General features: G+C 41.7%; 1 protein-coding gene and 1 long non-coding RNA gene across 3 annotated transcripts in view; one reads left to right on the top strand and one right to left on the bottom strand.

Annotated features, from left to right (window-relative positions):
• The window catches only part of TSHZ2 (teashirt zinc finger homeobox 2), a 533,153-nt gene that overhangs the window by 37,413 nt on the left and 474,266 nt on the right, over positions 1–21,474 (bottom strand). The gene's annotated exons all lie outside the window — the stretch shown is intronic.
• LOC134809146 (uncharacterized) lies at positions 3,259–19,568 on the top strand. Its single transcript, XR_010154084.1, has 3 exons — positions 3,259–3,443; positions 5,590–5,761; positions 15,380–19,568. It is a non-coding gene; the product is annotated as an uncharacterized LOC134809146 (long non-coding RNA).

Here is a 21,474-nt window from a genome sequence, read left to right as displayed (position 1 = left end):
CCCACAAGAGAAAGCAGGAAAGATCCAAAATTGACACCCTAACATCACAATTAAAAGAACTAGAAAAGCAAGAGCAAACACATTCAAAAGCTAGCAGAAGGCAAGAAATAACTAAAATCAGAGCAGAACTGAAGGAAATAGAGACACAAAAAACCCTTCAAAAAATTAGTGAATCCAGGAGCTGGTTTTTTGAAAGGATCAACAAAATTGATAGACCGCTAGCAAGACTAATAAAGAAAAAAAGAGAGAAGAATCAAATAGAGGCAATAAAAAATGGTAAAGGGGATATCACCACCGATCCCACAGAAATACAAACTACCATCAGAGAATACTACAAACAAACACCTCTACGCAAATAAACTAGAAAATCTAGAAAAAATGGATAAATTCCTTGACACATACACTCTCCCAAGACTAAACCAGGAAGAAGTTGAATCTCTGAATAGACCAATAACAGGATCTGAAATTGTGGCAATAATCAATAGCTTACCAACCAAAAAGAGTCCAGGACCAGATGGATTCACAGCCGAATTCTACCAGAGGTACAAGGAGGAACTGGTACCATTCCTTCTGAAACTATTCCAATCAATAGAAAAAGAGGGAATCCTTCCTAACTCATTTTATGAGGCCAGCATCATTCTGATACCAAAGCCGGGCAGAGACACAACAAAAAAAGAGAATTTTAGACCAATATCCTTGATGAACATTGATGCAAAAATCCTCAATAAAATATTGGCAAACCGAATCCAGCAGCACATCAAAAAGCTTATCCACCATGATCAAGTGGGCTTCATCCCTGGGATGCAAGGCTGGTTCAATATACGCAAATCAATAAATGTAATCCAGCATATAAACAGAGCCAAAGACAAAATCCACATGATTATCTCAATAGATGCAGAAAAGGCCTTTGACAAAATTCAACAACCTTTCATGCTAAAATCTCTCAATAAATTAGGTATTGATGGGACGTATTTCAAAATAATAAGAGCTATCTATGACAAACCCACAGTCAATATCATACTGAATGGGCAAAAACTGGAAGTATTCCCTTTGAAAACTGGCACAAGACAGGGATGCCCTCTCTCACCACTCCTATTCAACATAGTGTTGGAAGTTCTGGCCAGGGCAATTAGGCAGGAGAAGGAAATAAAGGGTATTCAGTTAGGAAAAGAGGAAGTCAAATTGTCCCTGTTTGCAGATGACATGATTGTATATCTAGAAAACCCCATCATCTCAGCCCAAAATCTCCTTAAGCTGATAAGCAACTTCAGCAAAGTCTCAGGATACAAAATCAATGTGCAAAAATCACGAGCATTCCTATACACCAACAACAGACAAACAGAGAGCCAAATCATGAGTGAACTCCCATTCACAATTGCTTCAAAGAGAATAAAATACCTAGGAATCCAACTTACAAGGGATGTGAAGGACCTCTTCAAGGAGAACTACAAACCACTGCTCAAGGAAATAAAAGAGGATACAAACAAATGGAAGAACATTCCATGCTCATGGGTAGGAAGAATCAATATCATGAAAATGGCCATACTGCCCAAGGTAATTTACAGATTCAATGCCATCCCCATCAAGCTACCAATGACTTTCTTCACAGAATTGGAAAAAACTACTTTAAAGTTCATATGGAACCAAAAAAGAGCCCGCATCGCCAAGGCAATCCTAAGCCAAAAGAACAAAGCTGGAGGCATCACACTACCTGACTTCAAACTATACTACAAGGCTACAGTAACCAAAACAGCATGGTACTGGTACCAAAACAGAGATATAGATCAATGGAACAGAACAGAGCCCTCAGAGATAATGCCGCATATCTACAACTATCTGATCTTTGACAAACCTGAGAAAAGCAAGCAATGGGGAAAGGATTCCCTGTTTAATAAATGGTGCTGGGAAAACTGGCTAGCCATATGTAGAAAGCTGAAACTGGATCCCTTCCTTACACCTTATACAAAAATCAATTCAAGATGGATTAAAGACTTAAACATTAGACCTAAAACCATAAAAACCCTAGAAGAAAACCTAGGCATTACCATTCAGGACATAGGCATGGGCAAGGACTTCATGTCTAAAACACCAAAAGCAAAGGCAACAAAAGACAAAATTGACAAATGGAATCTAATTAAACTAAAGAGCTTCTGCACAGCAAAAGAAACTACCATCAGAGTGAACAGGCAACCTACAAAATGGGAGAAAATTTTCACAACCTACTCATCTGACAAAGGGCTAAGATCCAGAATCTACAATGAACTCAAACAAATTTACAAGAAAAAAACAAACAACCCCATCAAAAAGTGGGCAAAGGACATGAACAGACACTTCTCAAAAGAAGACATTTATGCAGCCAAAAAACACATGAAAAAATGCTCATCATCACTGGCCATCAGAGAAATGCAAATCAAAACCACAATGAGATACCATCTCACACCAGTTAGAATGGCAATCATTAAAAAGTCAGGAAACAACAGGTGCTGGAGAGGATGTGGAGAAATAGGAACACTTTTACACTGTTGGTGGGACTGTAAACTAGTTCAACCATTGTGGAAGTCAGTGTGGCGATTCCTCAGGCATCTAGAACTAGAAATACCATTTGACCCAGCCATCCCATTACTGGGTATATACCCAAGGGACTATAAATCATGCTGCTATAAAGACACATGCACACGTATGTTTATTGTGGCACTATTCACAATAGCAAAGACTTGGAACCAACCCAAATGTCCAAGAATGATAGACTGGATTAAGAAAATGTGGCACATATACACCATGGAATACTATGCAGCCATAAAAAATGATGAGTTCATGTCCTTTGTAGGGACATGGATGAAATTGGAAGTCATCATTCTCAGTAAACTATCGCAAGAACAAAAAAACCAAACACTGCATAGTCTCACTCATAGGTGGGAATTGAACAATGAGATCACATGGACACAGGAAGGGGAACATCACACTCTGGGGACTGTTGTGGGGTGGGGTGGGGGAGGGATAGCATTGCGAGATATACCTAATGCTAGATGACGAGTTAGTGGGTGCAGCACACCAGCATGGCACATGTATACGTATGTAACTAACCTGCACAATGTGCACATGTACCCTAAAACTTAAAGTATAATAATAAAAAAAAGAAAAACATATTCAACTGCTACTAAAATTATTAGTATACATTTATGAAATAATAATGCCCGATGACCACTAGACCAGGTGAAGTAGCAAAACTTTGTGTATTTTTTGCTCTTGACTTACCAGTGAACATAGATTCCTTCAGTAAATATTGGGAAAACATTTGCTTCAGGCCCATTACTGGGTACCACTTTGATACAGAGGACACATCAAGGAACAAGACAGATAGGACCTCTGCCTCTGGTAAGTTTGCATTCCAGAGGGAGGAGAAGACAATGAGCAAGCAAGCCATCAAGACCACGTCAGATGAGGTGAGTGCTGTGAAGACCATAAGCAGGGTGATGGGACTGAGTGGTGCAGGTGTGGGCATCGTTACTGAAAGGCCAGGGGTTTGGTCTAGGTCCTACTGCTCGCCACACATAAAGCCAACCACTGAGACAACAAGTATTGCCAGAGAAAAAGGCTTTAATAAGGTGCTGCAGCTCAGGAGATGGGAGGTCAATCTCATCTATCTCTCCAACTGACAAGAAATAAGGGTTTTACATAGCAGGGAAGAAATGTAACTACATGAAGGAAAACAGGAATTAGGGAGTGGTAAGAAAGAGAATTTGGTCAACATGAAGTGGGTGGTCGCTCAGGCAGTCATAATGGGTGAGAGGTCTTCTGTCTCATTGTTCAGATGTGGTGATCTGGTAAGTTTCAGTTCCTTGATACTGTCTGCAAGGCCTGAGGGTAGGTTTCCAGAGAAAGGAGCTCAGATAAGACAAATGAAACTTTCTCAAATTGACTGGGAGAGTCAATTTCTATGTTTACTCAAAAGAAACCATAACCATCAGTTCTATGGGACAATTGGGAGGGTTTCAGTTCTGATGGGGCTACTTTGAGAAAGGGGAGAGGGAGCCTTCTCTGAGGGAGTGACATCTGAATGAAGACCTGAAGGATGGGAAAGGGATAGCCACATTAACACATTTAACATTAGTTTTTAAAGACTTTTTTTTTTTTTTTGAGACCAAGTTTCACTCTGTCACCCAGGCTGGAGTGCAGTGGCACGATCTCAGCTCACTGCAACCTCCACCTCCTGGGTTCAAGTGATTCTTCTGTCTCAGCCTCCCGAGTAGCTGGGACTACAGGCACGTGCCACCACGCCCGGCTAATTTTTGTATTTTTAGTAAAGATGGGGTGTCACCATATTGGCCAGGCTGGTCTCAAAATCCTGACCTCGTGATCTGCCTGCCTTGGCCTCCCAAAGTGCTGGGATTACAGGTGTGAGCCACCACGCCTGGCCTTTAAAGACATTTTAAAGGGCTCCACGGGTTTCATCAGACAGCCAAAGAAGTCCACAGCCTAAGACAGTTAAGCAGTTTTGTGGCCTAAAGAAACCAAGGGTCCTCTAAGTCTAGCAGTTCTTAATCTTGGATGAGCATCACAGAAAGGTTGGTGAAGCCTGGAATTTTCAGTAGCAATTGTCACTCAAGTTGTTTAAGTTTATGGCAAAGACAAGAGATGACATTGTAAGCAGAATTTAGCATTTTGGTGCATGTATGTATATGAAGTTATAGGTAGACTTGATTTTCCTGGAGAGAGAATCTGTAGCTCTCATGATATTTTCAAAAAGGCTCTTGACGCAAGTAGGAGTTCAGAGCCACCATTCTAGAAGAAGAGGTCCTAGGATGGTGACTTCTTCCAAACCAGTCTGTAATTCCCAGGAATAGTCCCAAACATGTAGCCTGATTACTGTTTGGAGAATTCCATTTCTCTGGGCATCCCTCTCCTACCCTGGCCTATTTTCAAGCAAATCTAAAGCTTCGAGTTTGTCCAAAATCAAGAAGATTTCCTACAAGAGGCTAAATGAGTGGTCACAGAAATGTTTGTATGAAGGATTCCCCCAATATCTGCTTTTATGTGAGAAGGGAGAGCCAGCGGCTCCCTACGTTAATCTTCATTATCACATAAGTGGCTTTTCCCTTCCTGGTTTTAAATTAAGATATCCTGGACATTTTGCTTTCCTTCCACTCCACACACAATCACACAATGGAGCATTTTAATTAAACCTCCTCTATTATTAGAGCACAGGAAAAAAAATTCATGGCTGGTCTGAAGGACCCCAAGCTAGGAAAGAGAAAGGTAATCATTTAATTTGTTGTTGTTTCTATAAATCAGGGCCCAGTCATCAATTTCACCACATATTTGAGAGCACATGTTATTGACAATGTGTTCGTAGAGAAAAATGGAGTTTGCTGGCAAAGTTGTTCCATTTTCTAAAGATTAAATTGTTCATTGTACAGGCCGCCATCTGCCCTCCCTGGAAGATATTTAGTTGTTGGCAGAGGCATTCAAAGTCTAGAAGACAAAGTTAAATTTCATTTTCTTTATTGCTATGCCTAACCAAAGGCGAATTGATTCATTCATTCATCAGTTCATTCAATATTTATCAAGTGTCTCTTTTGTGCCATACAGACGAATAAAGTCAGATAGCTTCCAAGGAGTGGATGCTTATGGAGAGATCACATGGAGCCTTGTAGCTGATTTATAATCTCATGGTCCTCATTCATGCATCAAACCCCTGAAGGCCTGGCATTTTTATCTCCCGACTCAACCTGCATGCTACCAGAAGCTCGACAAAATTACGGTGAATAAGACATGCTTCTTCCCTTCAAGAAGCTTCTAGTCAATGGAGGATATGTAAGGCAGCAATCTAACAGCAATACAACACTAAACATTCCTTGAGAAAAACACAAACAACAGGCAGAACTCATGTCTGAGTAGAAGCTTCTTAGAAGAACTGAGTAGAACTTGGAAGAAACATGTACCTCCTTCACACACATAATATTGTTTTATACTATGCTATCTTGTTGTAGGGGTACGTGTTGATATATAACCCCATTTTGCATGTGAAGTCAATGGGCTCAGAGAGATACAGTGATTGATTTGTTCTAGTTCCTTTTTTTTTTTTTTTTGAGACAGAGTCTCGCTGTGTCACCCAGGCTAGAGTGCGGTGGCTCAATCTTAGCTCACTGCAGGCTCCACCTCCCAGGTTCAAGCAATTCTCTGCCTCAGCCTCCCGAGTAGCTGGGATTACAGGTACACGTTACCATGCCCAGCTAATTTTTGTATTTTTAGTACAGATGGGGTTTCACCATGTTGGCCAGGCTGGTCTTGAACTCCTGACCTCAAGTGATTTACCTGCCTTGGCCTCCCAAAGTGCTGGGACTACAGGCGTGAGCCACCACGCCTGGCCTGCTCTAGTTCTTGTAGGTAATAAGAGATGGTGTTAAATTCCTGTAATTAATAAGAGATGGGCTCAAATTCTCCCTTGAACTCTAAGTCTGGCCCCTGGGCCACATAAAGTAGGTCCTCTAAGTCCCTTACACTGTGCACAGTTCAGCCCTAAGCCACTTGCCTAGACCCATTGCATGAACTGCAGCTGAAGCTGCTCCTGTCCCCTTCATTAGTCATATGGGGTTACTGACTTCCCTTTGTTCTTCACACTTGATGACAGCACTCTTGTCTTGCCCATGTCTTGACTATTCTTGACTATAATTTGAATCTTTATTTTCAGGCTACCCTTTCTTGAGTAACACTAAGTCTATCTAGCCTTGGATTCGACCTGCTTTCTAGGCTCTTCTCACCTAGGTTCCCCCAGACTTTACTAGCAAAACCATTCATTCATTCATTCCACAAATACCAATTGAATCTTTACTGTGTTCCTACTGTACTAAGCGGTGATCAAAATTGGAAGGATCCCAGCTTTACGGAGTTTATAGTTTAGTGAGGAAACTGATTTGGGGCAGACATTCACACACATAATAAAAATATTATAATGGAGGGAAGCATGATAGAGAAAAGTATGAAAAAGAAAAACAGGAGGTTCTAATCTAGTCTACATGTGTGCTGGTGTGTATCTTGGAGAAGAGAGACAGTGTCATGACAGGCTTCTATAAGAAGAGTTTTTACGGCAGGATCTGAAGTGTTGGATAAAACTAAGTTATCCAGATAAAGAATTAAGGAAATAGAATTCTTAAGAGAAGTCCCAAAATATCTGGTCCTGAGGCAGGAAGCAGTTTGGCTTGTTCAAGAGCTAAAAGAAAGCCAGTGTGGTTGAGGCATAGAAGCAAAATATAGCAAAGCATTCTAAGTCATTGAGGTTAGCACAGACATTGAGAATAAAATAATTATTGCTTTAGTCCAGCATATTGTGTCTCCAATAGATAAGATTTCCAAAATAGTTTGGTCCATATAATTTATAAAAATATGAGTGCTTTATTCTCTGTTGCATGAGTAGGTGTTTTAATCAATCAACTTTGAGATCGAGAGAGTTATAAACCAGAAACTGAAAAAATTACATTTCGTCCTACAGAAGAATCATCATAGGGGACCCTTGTACCATGTGTAGGCTGTACAAAAACTTGAGACTGTTCTTTATCTAGAACAGCTTTTTAACAATTTTCATGAGCAACATCAACAATATGGCATGTTGGTTTGGAGTTTCAGTCAACATTTTTCAGAAAGGTTTTCCAATCTGTTTTCCAAAGTGTGTACTTTAATCTGGGAGAGGAAGATTCATGGTCTTTTTTTTTTTTCCCCTCTGGGCTTCTGAGACTGGAAAGTAGTATTAAGTAGAGAAAAGTGGACACTGTAAAGAGGAAACAATAAATAAATCCTTAAAGCCACTACTTGGCACCTTTTGTTTTTCTTTTCCTGGCAGCCTGCATAGGTACTAGAAAGAAAAATGTGGGCCAGGAGTGGTGGATTACACGACTGTAATCCCAGCACTTTGAGAGGCCAAGGCAGGAGAATTGGTTGAGCACAGGAGTTCAAGACCAGCCTGGGCAACATGGTGAGAACTTGTCTCAAAAAAAAAAAAAAAAAAAAAAAAAAAAAAAAAAAAAGCCAGGTATGGTGGCACACGCCTGTAATCCCAGCTACTCAGGAGGCTGAGGTGAGAAGACTGCTTGAGCACAGAAGGTGGACTCTGAAGTGAGCCATGTTTGTTCCACTGCACTCCATCCTGGAGCCTGGGAGACAGAGCAAGGCCCTGCCTCAAAAAAATAGTGGTCTTTAGAGTCTTCTTCACAGTAAAATTAGTGATAATGCCTTATGAAATCATAAACAATAATAGAATAAAGGCAAATGGCTCATTCTTGTGGATCCTGCATGAGTTTAAGAAAAGTTAGGGACTATATACTGGCAACAAAAAGTGATCCCTGAGATTTTTGGAGCACCTCATTGCCAAAGCAATCAAAATGCTTTACACATATTCTTTCTTTTACCATCACATAATTCTTGCAATGTAGCAAAAAACTATCTAAGGATGGAAGGATGTATTTTAAAGAGGGGGAGATGGGGACATCAAAAGAGAGACCAGGCCAAAAGCACAAGCAAAATAATTAGTGGAGCAAATATGTTCAATACTACTGTGTCTCAGTTCATTTAAACAAATATTAAATGAGTAAGGCATAGCCAGTGCCTTCTATGAATCACAATTCAGCAAGAAGGTTAAGATATGTTCATTCATTGATGTATTTCTTCAATCAATAAACATTTGAACACCTATACATATCAGGCCCTAGGCCCATTAAGAGGGTCCCACCCAGTAAGTGTATTAGCTAGATGTGGTCTCTGACCTTAGAGAACAAACCTAAAATCTGGTGAAGAAAGTAGAATGCAAAGCACATAACAAAAAGTAGATCAATGTTGCCAAAGGGAAGTAAATGGTGCTCTGGAGGCTCATGGGGGTGGTGATTAATGTGTACATAAATAATATAGCATTGGGACACTCTTAATGGTGGGGGAAGCAGACCCATAAGATAGTAGTCAATCTAATTAAAGAATCAATAAATGAATAATTAACTGATGGAGGCTGAGCTAAGCCTTGAAGAAGGGGGTAGGATTTTAATATGTGAAGACGGAGCAGGTAGTCCTCTGTGTGGAAAGAACAGCCAGGCAGAAGGATACAGTCTTGTTTGGGGAATAGTTGGTGAGTTCATTTAACCAACACATTGCTTAAGAGATGTGGTAGTATATTACTTACTTGTTTCCTTATTTGTCTATCTTACCCACTGTAACATAAACTCAATGAGGACACGGACATTTCTTGCCTTGTTCAGTCACTAGTGACAGCCTTCAACGGTGCCTGACACATAGTGGGTGCCTCATAAATATTTGTTGAATGAGTAAATGGTAATTACCACCCATTTCATATATAATTATTGTGTGCTTACTACTTGCTATTCACTATGCTGAAAACTTTTATTTACTTATTTAATTCTCACAACAACCCAATAAGTTAGAAACTTTGGAAAGGAGAAGAGAATCTAAAGAACAGGCACAAAATATCCCAGCTAGGGTTTGAACCTAGGGCTCTCTGACTCCAGGGACCACATGTTAATCGTACCTTCCAGGGGTTAAGAGTGGTTACTAATATTAAAAGGGTAATCTGGAGTCATCTGGGAAGGACCACAGTAAAGTGTTGGGGGGTGATGAGTCATTAGAGACTCTGATACAGGGGAGGGACATGACTGGAGGAGTCACATAGCCTCAAGTTCCAGGTTTCTTTTCTAAAAATAGGTGATGATTATATACATCTTTTTTTTTTGTGAGAGTTGGTGATAATGTGTGCAAATTACTCAAGATGTTCTTTGTATCCATTTTTTGAGGGTTTACCAGGCCATCTGTCATCTTGCCTGGATGATCACTAATCTTTACAGCAATCTTGAAAGGTGGTTATTTTTAGTCTCCTTTTCCAGAAGAGAAATATGTGGTCCAGAGAAACATCAAATTATATGCCCCAAATCACACAACTAGGGTAACAGGATACTGAGTTAAACCTTCTTGTTTCATGACATTTTGGGAATGACACAAAGTTAAGGACTAAAGGAGCTGTATGCCTCCTACTTAACAGAAGCTGTCAGACACCACCTTAACCACGTGATCAAAGTTCACATCACCAGTAATAAGATAAATCAACATCAAGAAACTCCTGATATGGAAACCAGCCCAATTATCTGATAGAACTGATGTTTATGGTTTATTTTGAGGAAACACAGAAATTGACCCTTCCAGTCTTAAAACTTGAGAAAGTTACATTTGTCTTATCTGAGTTCCTTTCTCAGGAAACCAACCCTCAGGACTCCCTGATAGTATCCAGGAACTGAAACTTACCAGATCACTGCATCTGGATGATGAGACACCAGACACCTCATTCATCATGATTGCCTAAGTGACTACCTGCTTCCTGTTGACCAACTCCTCTTCCTTACCCCTCCTTAACTCCTGTTTTCCTACACATAGTTATATTTCTTCTCTGCTATATAAACCCCTAATTTTACTCAATCAGGGAGATGGATTTCAGACTGATCTCCCCTTTCCTCAGCTGCAGCACCCGATTAAAGTCTTCTTCCAGGAGGCCAAGGTGGGCGGATCATGAGGTCAGATCGAGACCATCCTGGCTAACACGGTGAAACCCCATCTGTACTAAAAATACAAAAAAGTAGCGGGGCATGGTGGCAGGCGCCTGTAGTCCCAGCTACTCGGGAGGCTGAGGCAGGAGAATGGCGTGAACCAGGGAGGCAGAGCTTGCCGTGAGCTGAGATCATGCCACTGCACTCCAGCCTGGGCGACAGAGTGAGACTCCGTCTCAAAAAAAAAAAAAATTCTTCTTCCCTGGCAATACTCACTGTCTTGGTGATTTGGCTTTAATTTGCAGTGAGCAACAGGACACAGATGGAACCCCTGGTGTTTCAGTAACAATATGAGGCACCGAGGAGAGAGCACATCATTGGTAAACTTGCCACACATCCATAGCATCAATCCAATCATGAGAGGACATCAGATAAACCCAAAGTGGGAGACATTTCACAAAATCACCAACCAGTGTTTATCAGACGTGTCAAGCTCATAAAAGACATGGAATGATTGAGGGACAGTCACAGATGGAAAGGGAAGGACACACAAGAACTAAATCCAATGTAAGAGCCCAAGTTAGGTCCTGAAACAGCATAAGGTCGTTTGGATAAAATTCAGATAAGATCTGTGGTTTGGTGACTAGTATTGAGCCAGTGTTAATTTCCAGCTTGTGATAATTGTACCATGCTTAGGCAAGACATTAGGGGAAGTTGGGTTAAGGGTATGCATAAACTGCGATTTTTTGCAACTATCTTGAAGTCTAAAAGTATTTCAAAATAAAAGGTGTAGTATTCAGGAAACCCATCTCACGTGCAGAGACACACATAGGCTCAAAATGAAAGGATGGAGGAAGATCTACCAAGCAAATGGAAAACAAAAAAAGGCAGGGGTTGCAATCCTAGTCTCTGATAAAACAGACTTTAAACTAACAAAGATCAAAAAAGACAAAGAAGGCCATTACATAATGATAAAGGGATCAATTCAACAAGAAGAGCTAACTATCCTAAATATATATGCACCCAATACAGGAGCACCAAGATTCATAAAGCAAGTCCTGAGTGACCTACAAAGAGACTTAGACTCCCACACATTAATAATGGGAGACTTTAACACCCCACTGTCAACATTAGATCAACGAGACAGATCAACGAGACAGAAAGTCAACAAGGATACCCAGGAATTGAACTCAGCTCTGCACCAAGCAGACCTAATAGACATCTACAGAACTCTCCACCCCAAATCAACAGAATATATATTTTTTTCAGCACCACAGCACACCTATTCCAAAATTGACCACATACTTGGAAGTAAAGCTCTCCTCAGCAAATGTAAAAGAACAGAAATTGTAACAAACTATCTCTCAGACCACAGTGCAATCAAACTAGAACTCAGGATTAAGAATCTCACTCAAAACCGCTCAACTACATGGAAACTGAACAACCTGCTCCTGAATGACTACTGGGTACATAACGAAATGAAGGCAGAAATAAAGATGTTCTTTGAAACCAACGAGAACAAAGACACAACATACCAGAATCTCTGGGACGCATTCAAAGCAGTGTGTAGAGGGAAATTTATAACACTAAATGCCCACAAGAGAAAGCAGGAAAGATCCAAAATTGACACCCTAACATCACAATTAAAAGAACTAGAAAAGCAAGAGCAAACACATTCAAAAGCTAGCAGAAGGCAAGAAATAACTAAAATCAGAGCAGAACTGAAGGAAATAGAGACACAAAAAACCCTTCAAAAAATTAATGAATCCAGGAGCTGGTTTTTTGAAAGGATCAACAAAATTGATAGACCGCTAGCAAGACTAATAAAGAAAAAAAGAGAGAAGAATCAAATAGATGCAATAAAAAATGATAAAGGGGATATCACCACTGATCCCACAGAAATACAAACTACCATCAGAGAATACTACAAACACCTCTACGCAAATAAACTAGAAAATCTAGAAGAAATGGATAAATTCCTCGACACATACACTCTCCCAAGACTAAACCAGGAAGAAGTTGAATCTCTGAATAGACCAATAACAGGATCTGAAATTGTGGCAATAATCAATAGCTTACCAACCAAAAAGAGTCCAGGACCAGATGGATTCACAGCCGAATTCTACCAGAGGTACAAGGAGGAACTGGTACCATTCCTTCTGAAACTATTCCAATCAATAGAAAAAGAGGGAATCCTCCCTAACTCATTTTATGAGGCCAGCATCATTCTGATACCAAAGCCGGGCAGAGACACAACCAAAAAAGAGAATTTTAGACTAATATCCTTGATGAACATTGATGCAAAAATCCTCAATAAAATACTGGCAAACCGAATCCAGCAGCACATCAAAAAGTTTATCCACCATGATCAAGTGGGCTTCATCCCTGGGATGCAAGGCTGGTTCAATATACGCAAATCAATAAATGTAATCCAGCATATAAACAGAGCCAGAGACAAAAACCACATGATTATTTCAATAGATGCAGAAAAGGTCTTTGACAAAATTCAACAACCCTTCCTGCTAAAAACTCTCAATAAATTAGGTATTGATGGGACGTATTTCAAAATAATAAGAGCTATCTATGACAAACCCACAGCCAATATCACACTGGGCAAAAACTGGAAGCATTCCCTTTGAAAACTGGCACAAGACAGGGATGCCCTCTCTCACCACTCCTATTCAACATAGTGTTGGAAGTTCTGGCCAGGGCAATTAGGCAGGAGAAGGAAATAAAGGGTATTCAATTAGGAAAAGAGGAAGTCAAATTATCCCTGTTTGCAGATGACATGATTGTATATCTAGAAAACCCCATCGTCTCAGCCCAAAATCTCCTTAAGCTGATAAGCAACTTCAGCAAAGTCTCAGGATACAAAATCAATGTACAAAAATCACAAGCATTCTTATACACCAACAACAAACAGAGAGTCAAATCATGAGTGAACTCCCATTCACAATTGCTTCAAAGAGAATAAAATACCTAGGAATCCAACTTACAAGGGATGTGAAGGACTTCTTCAAGGAGAACTACAAACCACTGCTCAAGGAAATAAAAGAGGATACAAACAAATGGAAGAACATTCCATGCTCATGGGTAGGAAGAATCAATATCGTGAAAATGGCCATACTGCCCAAGGTAATTTACAGATTCAATGCCATCCCCATCAAGCTACCAATGACTTTCTTCACAGAATTGGAAAAAACTACTTTAAAGTTCATATGGAACCAAAAAAGAGCCCGCATCGCCAAGTCAATCCTAAGCCAAAAGAACAAAGCTTCAGGCTTCACACTACCTGACTTCAAACTATACTACAAGGCTACAGTAACCAAAACAGCATGGTACTGGTACCAAAACAGAGATATAGATCAATGGAACAGAACAGAGCCCTCAGAAATAATGCCGCATATCTACAACTATCTGATCTTTGACAAACCTGAGAAAAACAAGCAATGGGGAAAGGATTCCCTGTTTAATAAATGGTGCTGGGAAAACTGGCTAGCCATATGTAGAAAGCTGAAACTGGATCCCTTCCTTACACCTTATACAAAAATCAATTCAAGATGGATTAAAGACTTAAACATTAGACCTAAAACCATAAAAACCCTAGAAGAAAACCTAGGCATTACCATTCAGGACATAGGCATGGGCAAGGACTTCATGTCTAAAACACCAAAAGCAAAGGCAACAAAAGACAAAATTGACAAATGGGATCTAATTAAACTAAAGAGCTTCTGCACAGCAAAAGAAACTACCATCAGAGTGAACAGGCAACCTACAAAATGGGAGAAAATTTTCGCAACCTACTCATCTGACAAAGGGCTAAGATCCAGAATCTACAATGAACTCAAACAAATTTACAAGAAAAAAACAAACAACCCCATCAAAAAGTGGGCAAAGGACATGAACAGACACTTCTCAAAAGAAGACATTTATGCAGCCAAAAAACACATGAAAAAATGCTCATCATCACTGGCCATCAGAGAAATGCAAATCAAAACCACAATGAGATACCATCTCACACCAGTTAGAATGGCAATCATTAAAAAGTCAGGAAACAACAGGTGCTGGAGAGGATGTGGAGAAATAGGAACACTTTTACACTGTTGGTGGGACTGTAAATTAGTTCAACCATTGTGGAAGTCAGTGTGGTGATTCCTCAGGGATCTAGAACTGGAAATACCATTTGACCCAGCCATCCCATTACTGGGTATATACCCAAAGGACTGTAAATCACGCTGCTATAAAGACACATGCACACGTATGTTTATTGCAGCATTATTCACAATAGCAAAGACTTGGAACCAACCCAAATGTCCAAGAATGATAGACTGGATTAAGAAAATGTGGCACATATACACCATGGAATACTATGCAGCCATAAAAAATGATGAGTTCATGTCCTTTGTAGGGACGTGGATGAAATTGGAAATCATCATTCTCAGTAAACTATCGCAAGAACAAAAAACCAAACACTGCATATTCTCACTCATAGGTGGGAATTGAACAATGAGATCACATAGACACAGGAAGGGGAATATCACACTCTGGGGACTGTTGTGGGGTTGGGGGAGGGGGGAGGGATTGCATCGGGAGATATACCTAATGCTAGAGGACGAGTTAGTGGGTGCAGTGCACCAGCATGGCACATGTATACATATGTAACTAACCTGCACAATGTGCACATGTACCCTAAAACTTAATGTATAATAAAAAAACAAAACAAAACAAAACAAAAAACAAAATAAAAGGTGTAAAAAAGGGAAGGGAGAGCAATCAGACACATTTCCATGGGATTTATTAAGTGGCAGAAGAACAGGCCACTAATCAGTTTCTCCTTCTTGCACCAGCCTGTTTAGGAAAAGACTGGAGGAATTCGTGGAGGAATTCTTGGAGGGGGAACACTGAAGTCCGGTGAATGGCCCTACAAAAACACTTGAAGGGATTGGGTTCCAGCAAGAAGAGGAGATTGGCATCTAATTTCCTGTTGGGTTATGCTTATACAGCAGTCTCTGATCTATATTCTGTGACTATTGAGAAGGAGCAAAGGCTATTGGAGGAAGGTGATGGAGTGAAAAAGGGAAAGCAGTTGAGCTTCCTACATGCTCCATGCTGTGGCAAGAAAAAAAATGTGTAAGTTTCCACTAGGTCAAGAGCTGTCTTGTTGCTTATGGGGCCCAGCCCTAGAGGGGAGGAAGGCTCTTAGGGACAAGAGAGTGAAGGGTGAACCATGAGTGGGGCAGCTGTTTAGGTTAGAAGTTAGAAGTCTTCCTGAATGGAACTCATCTCCCATGTTAAGAGCTGGGACTTCTGTAGACCCCATTTGTGCCCCCACTAGACAGTCAGTCCCTGGATGCCTGCCTTACAAGGGGCATCCACTGGCAAGAGAGGATTGCAGTAGCATTTCATCAATATGAGAATTTATGAATTCATGTCCTTCTTTCCACCAACACCCATCCAAGGAAAAGGAGGTGTAAAAAAGAAGGAGGAAGTAGAGAAGAGTGAAAAAGCTGACCTTGTTTTTCCTTTTCTTTTTTTCTTTTTTTTTTTTTTGTGACAGAGTCTCGCTCTGTCACCCAGACTGGAGTGCAGTGGTGCGATCTCGACTCACTGCAAGCTCTGCCGCCTGGGTTCACGCCATTCTCCTGCCTCAGCCTCCCGAGTAGCTGGGACTGACTACAGGTACCCGCCACCACACCCTACTAGTTTTTTTTTTTTTTTGTATTTTTAGTAGAGACGGGGTTTCACCGTGTTAGCCAGGATGGTCTCAATCTCCTGACCTCGTGATCCGCCCGCCTCGGCCTCCCAAAGTGCTGAGATTACAGGCGTAAGTCACCGCGCCTGGCCAAAAGCTGACCTTCTATTCACTTCCTGTTTCAAGGATGGGACAACTGGAGGGATAGCTCTTTCATCCTCCAGCAGGCTAGTCTGTGTATGTTGTAATAACAATGGCAGAGGTTCAAGCTCTTTTCAAGCCACTGACTGCATCACATCTGCTTGGAGAAAGCAAGTCACATAGCTGAGCCTAGAATCCAAAAGAGAGGACACCACACAGTGACATGATCAAGGGCATGAATACAGAGCGGGTAAAGTACTGGGGTTGTTGGTGCATCTACCACAGCGGTTGTGGAGGTAAGTGGAAGAGTGGGACCAAACCAGGTTTGGCTTGCCTCTGAGGCCTGTGGTCTTCCTCTAGGCTCAGCTGGCTCCCTTGTACCCTTGGATACATCTTACATGATCAAGGCACGTGTTCCAAGTAGGACAATGGCATGACATATGGATAATACAAGGTCCAAAGCTAACAAAGTTGCTCTTTGGGTTCCCTCTCCCCTGGTGGGTTTCATTTCCTGAGTGCATTAGTGTCTTTGCTGCTTTGGCAGAGAGCTGAGATGATTCTTGGGATTGTACTTCTGGAGACTGGCCAGTTTGCACACTTCCAGCATTGTCGGCCAGCTCAGACACCATATGGACCAGTGCTGTGGCATTGGGTACCAGGCTTTCCTGGACATCTTCGAATTGGCCACTTTCCATTGCCAATGAGTAGAGTGCTCAAAAAAGTCGGTTAAATTAGGCTTGGTAAAGGGACACTGCATCTTTGAGTAATGAGGTTGGGAAACAGGGAAAACATTTTCCACTAGCTCATGGCTCACTGTATGGCATTCCGGTTTCATGACACTTCATAATAAATCATTGCTTATCACTCACATGGGAACGGAACATGGCTCCAGTTAAGATTCGTTAGTGATTGTAAAGAAGCAACGTGGATTGCTGTATATCAGGACTTCTTGATCATCTTCCTGTCCACTGTAGGCACTTTTCTATCGTTATATTTACCGTAACTGTTGTTTAAAGCATAAATAAGTGGAAGGAAAGAGCACCCAATATGAATAATGAAAATAAATTTATCTTATTTATGTGTTTATGCAAGCATTTGATAATTATTCTGCACAGCAGTTTGCATCCAGGATTGGTAGCTGCTGCATCCAGAAAAGTTCCTTACACTTCAAGTTTCTCCCTCTCATCCCTCCTGCCTTTATTTTTTTAATAATGTGAAATGCCAGCACATTCACATTCAAGAATGGGAGGCCCTGGCATGTGTTTTATTCAAGTTTGAGGCATCAGGTTACTGAACCACATCGGCCTCAATGCTCATGACAGAGGCCTACCAGCAGACATGTTCGTTACATGCAATTCATTCAGATCCGGAGGAGCAAGGGACAGTGATTTAGAATAGAAAAAGGAGCCACGGGTTGGGCTGGGGGGCCAAGTGGCAAAATAAAACCTTTAATTTAAAGATGCTCCAGCTGGTTGGCCACTTGGGATGAATGAAGACTTTGGTAGGAAAGTCCTAGCTGTCCAAGCAGACCACCCTGGGAGGTTTGTGATTTACACACCAAAGGTTACAGGGCTTGTGGACACTTTGACATACCCTAGAAACTTCCCGGGCTAGAATGTCCATGGAGAAAAGACTCAGCGGGTTTGCACAGTTGAGGAGGCTTTCAGTGTTTACTTACGGATGAACAGGAAAACACAAGCCTGTCCTTGAAATGCTGACAGGGCTCTCGTGATTAACTCCTGCCAAATTGATTTCCCTAGCTCCCCTCCCACATGTGTGGGCCTCTCTCAATCCCTTCCTGGTGATTCCCAGCACACTGCAGTACTGGCACTGGAGGACTCACTCTCTCCTTTTCTTGCCTGTTCCCTCGGTGCCCACTCCTCCCCTGTCCCCGGCACTCACCTAATAGAGACACAGTTGGGAAGGGGGTAGCCACCAGTGGCTCTCTGACTAGTGTCCGTGGAGTTGAGGTGGAGCCGTGTGTGGAGGGAGAGCATTGTCTGGCAGCAACTTTTGTTTCTTGAGAGTTTCCAGAATATGCTAGAATGTGCTACAGAGAACCACGACTAATCAGCAAACAGAGCTCAGAATGGAAGATGGAGAAGGTTCTCAGGGAAACTGGGGCTTCAGTGAACCATGGCCTGTCCAATTCTTGGGCTGAAGAGATTTGTTCAAACATAGGGTGACTTCTCATCCTGGTTTTAGTCCCTTGTCCTGGGAAATGCCTCAGTCCCGGGAAAACTATGATGGCTGGCCACCGTACTTAAACTCTAGAGGGACGATTCCCAGGGACGCGTTCCCTCTCTCCAAACCTCTCTTCAGTGTTGACGGTGCCTTGGTTCCCCCATCCACTCTGCGAATGCCCTTGGAACACACCAGGCCTAGCTCTCCACGGGTTTCAACGGGCAGTAGCCACCATTGGTGGAGAGACTTCTGGGTCTCCAGCTTCATGGGTACTTTCAGCTAATTATTTCTGCTCCTCAGACCTACCCTACAAAGTGTGTATAACTGGCTCATTTTACGGATGCAGAAACTATGGCTCAGAGGGCATTCAGTGATTTGTTCAAGTTCTCCCAGCAGAGCTACTTGGGTGTGACTGCAAAGCCCCTTCCTCATGGAAATGATGTACATTCACAGCCATTAACTTGCTTTAAGCCTTAGAATGACATTTGAGCATGGGTGAGACAGATGATACCTGAAGATCGGAGAGTCTAGGTAGCTTAATCAAGGCCACCCAGGGCTCATGAATGGAAGAATCGGGGTTAAAGGATTCTAAATCTATGTTGCCCTTTGCATGGACATCTCTTTCTTCCTTCATGTGGAAGAAAATGGAGGCCAGAATTTCTTGAATTTTTCTCCTATTTAGAGTTGATCAAGATGCAGTCTAAACTGTCCTAGTTCATATTTGAATATTTTAAAGTGTGTTGATTATACATTAAAACGGTACTTCCCATGTTTTCTAAATATTTGAAAGATCCCTCTTAAACATCATGGCAGAAATATTAAGCTCACTTATCAGAGTTATAAAGGGTTTTAAAAAATATATATTTCATGGCATTTCAAGCAATTGATGACACCAGTTGGGGGAAGACAAGAGGGTGACCACTTGTATGCAGAAAAAAAATACTGGCAAGAAAATGTGGCAAGTGCTTCCAGTAAAGACGCTTCTTTGGAATTAAATGGTGATGGATGTTTAGAAACCAGTCTCAATGCAAAACTGTAATTTTTGCAAATGGTTGTGTCTTGGGATGGCATTAACATACTCAATGTTCTCTATAGAAATGAGGACATGCTATTAAAAAAGCATCCAAGCCAAACTGAAGTTTGATCTTAAGCGGGATGAGAAATTACTGCAAATTGGGTTTTACCTCAAAAACGGTTTAATAACAATCATGCCCAGAGCTCAAGTGCACACAATGCATCACTTAATTTCATCACCAACCTCTGCCGGCTTAAAAACAGATATCGAAACGGGGGAATACATATTTGACAATGTTGTTAAGGCAAGTTTGCTGACGCTTTTTGAACAACCTCCAACTGAGGCCTAAATGCCGGCAATACCCATAAACAACTCTATACTGCCCAATTAGGGAGACAGAGACATAGCGTCCTGTCAGGGAGATTTGCATGGCTAAGAGTCTGAGATCACAGAGCGATGAGCGATCTCTCAGAGTGATGGGGGGTTTGCAGACGGATGACTATCATTACGATATTACGGGGACTCACACCTTCCCAATTACTGGCAGGATTCATTAATTACCACCGCATTTCCCTAGTAGAATCCGTGCACTGGCTTATCAGCACCTTCCCTCTGTCTACCTAAGCCCCCGCTCAGCAGTTGATCACCTATGAAAAATTAGACAGTGCAGCTTCGAGTGGCCTATTTAAAGGAAAAAGAAAAATGAATATGGGAAGAGGAGGGGGAAAGTGCAGAAAAGAGAAGAAGTCCAAAGCAACAGACACAGCATTCTTTTGACATGGGGTTTGCTTTTCCTTTTCTTCCTGGAACTGGCATGGAAGGAGATTAGTGGCGGTTGCAGGGAAACGTACTGTGGAGAGTATGGGTACAGAACTGTCTCCTTTACACACACGTACACACACTCATACATTCCCTGCTTAAAATCTTCCTTTATATTTTCAACAAATACAAAATAAAATCTAAATTCCTGCTCATTCCTCTAACCTCATCTACTCCTCCTTCTTACCAGCTAAGCCCCACCTACGCAGGCATTCTTTCTGCCCAACCCAACACACTCAACTCATGCCTGCCTCAGGAGCTTTGCACCTGCTGATCCTTTTCTTTAGAATATGGTTTGGATAGGTCAAATTTGGCTTGCAATTTGTTTCTGCACAGCCCTCGAGTGGAGAGAATGTTTGCACATTTAAAGGGTTATAATGAAAAGGCCGGGCGTGATGGCTCACGCCTGTAACACCAGCACTTTGGGAGGCTGAGGCGGGCGGATCATTTGAGGTCAGGAGTTCAAGACTAGCCTGGCCAACATGGCAAAACCCTGCCTCTATTGAAAATACAAAAATTAGCCAGGCAAGGTGGCACATGCCTGTAATCCCAGCTACTCGGGAGGCTGAGGCATGAAAATTGCTTGAACTTGGGAGGCAGAGGTTGCAGTGAGCTGAGATCGCACTACTACACTCCAGCCTGGGTGACAGAGCGAGACTCCATCTCGAAAATAAAATACGAGGCTGGGCGTGGTGGCTCACGCTTGTAATACCAGCACTTTGGGAGGCCGAGGTGGGCGGATCATGAGGTCAGGAGATTGAGACAATCCTTGCTAACAAGTGAAACCCCATTTCTACTAAAAATACAAAAAACAAAACAAAACAAAACAAAACCTAGCTGGGTTTGGTGGTGGGTGCCTATAGTCCCAGCTACTTGGGAGGCTGAGGCAGGAGAATGGTGGGAACCCAGGAGGTGGAGCTTGCAGTGAGCTGAGATCGTGCCACTGCACTCCAGCCTGGGCAACGGAGTGAGACTCCATCTCAAAATAAATAAATAAAATAAAATAAACAAATAAATAAAGGTTATAATGAAAAAAAAAAAAAAAGAAAGAAGACGTAAAAGCAGCAGAAGTTTTACTGATGTCTGAGATA

This window comes from Pan troglodytes, chromosome 21 (genome assembly GCF_028858775.2).
Source record: "Pan troglodytes isolate AG18354 chromosome 21, NHGRI_mPanTro3-v2.0_pri, whole genome shotgun sequence".
NCBI classification, from domain to species: domain Eukaryota; kingdom Metazoa; phylum Chordata; class Mammalia; order Primates; family Hominidae; genus Pan; species Pan troglodytes.
Note: the sequence above shows the minus strand (reverse complement) of the source record. Positions and strands in the feature narration are given on the sequence as shown.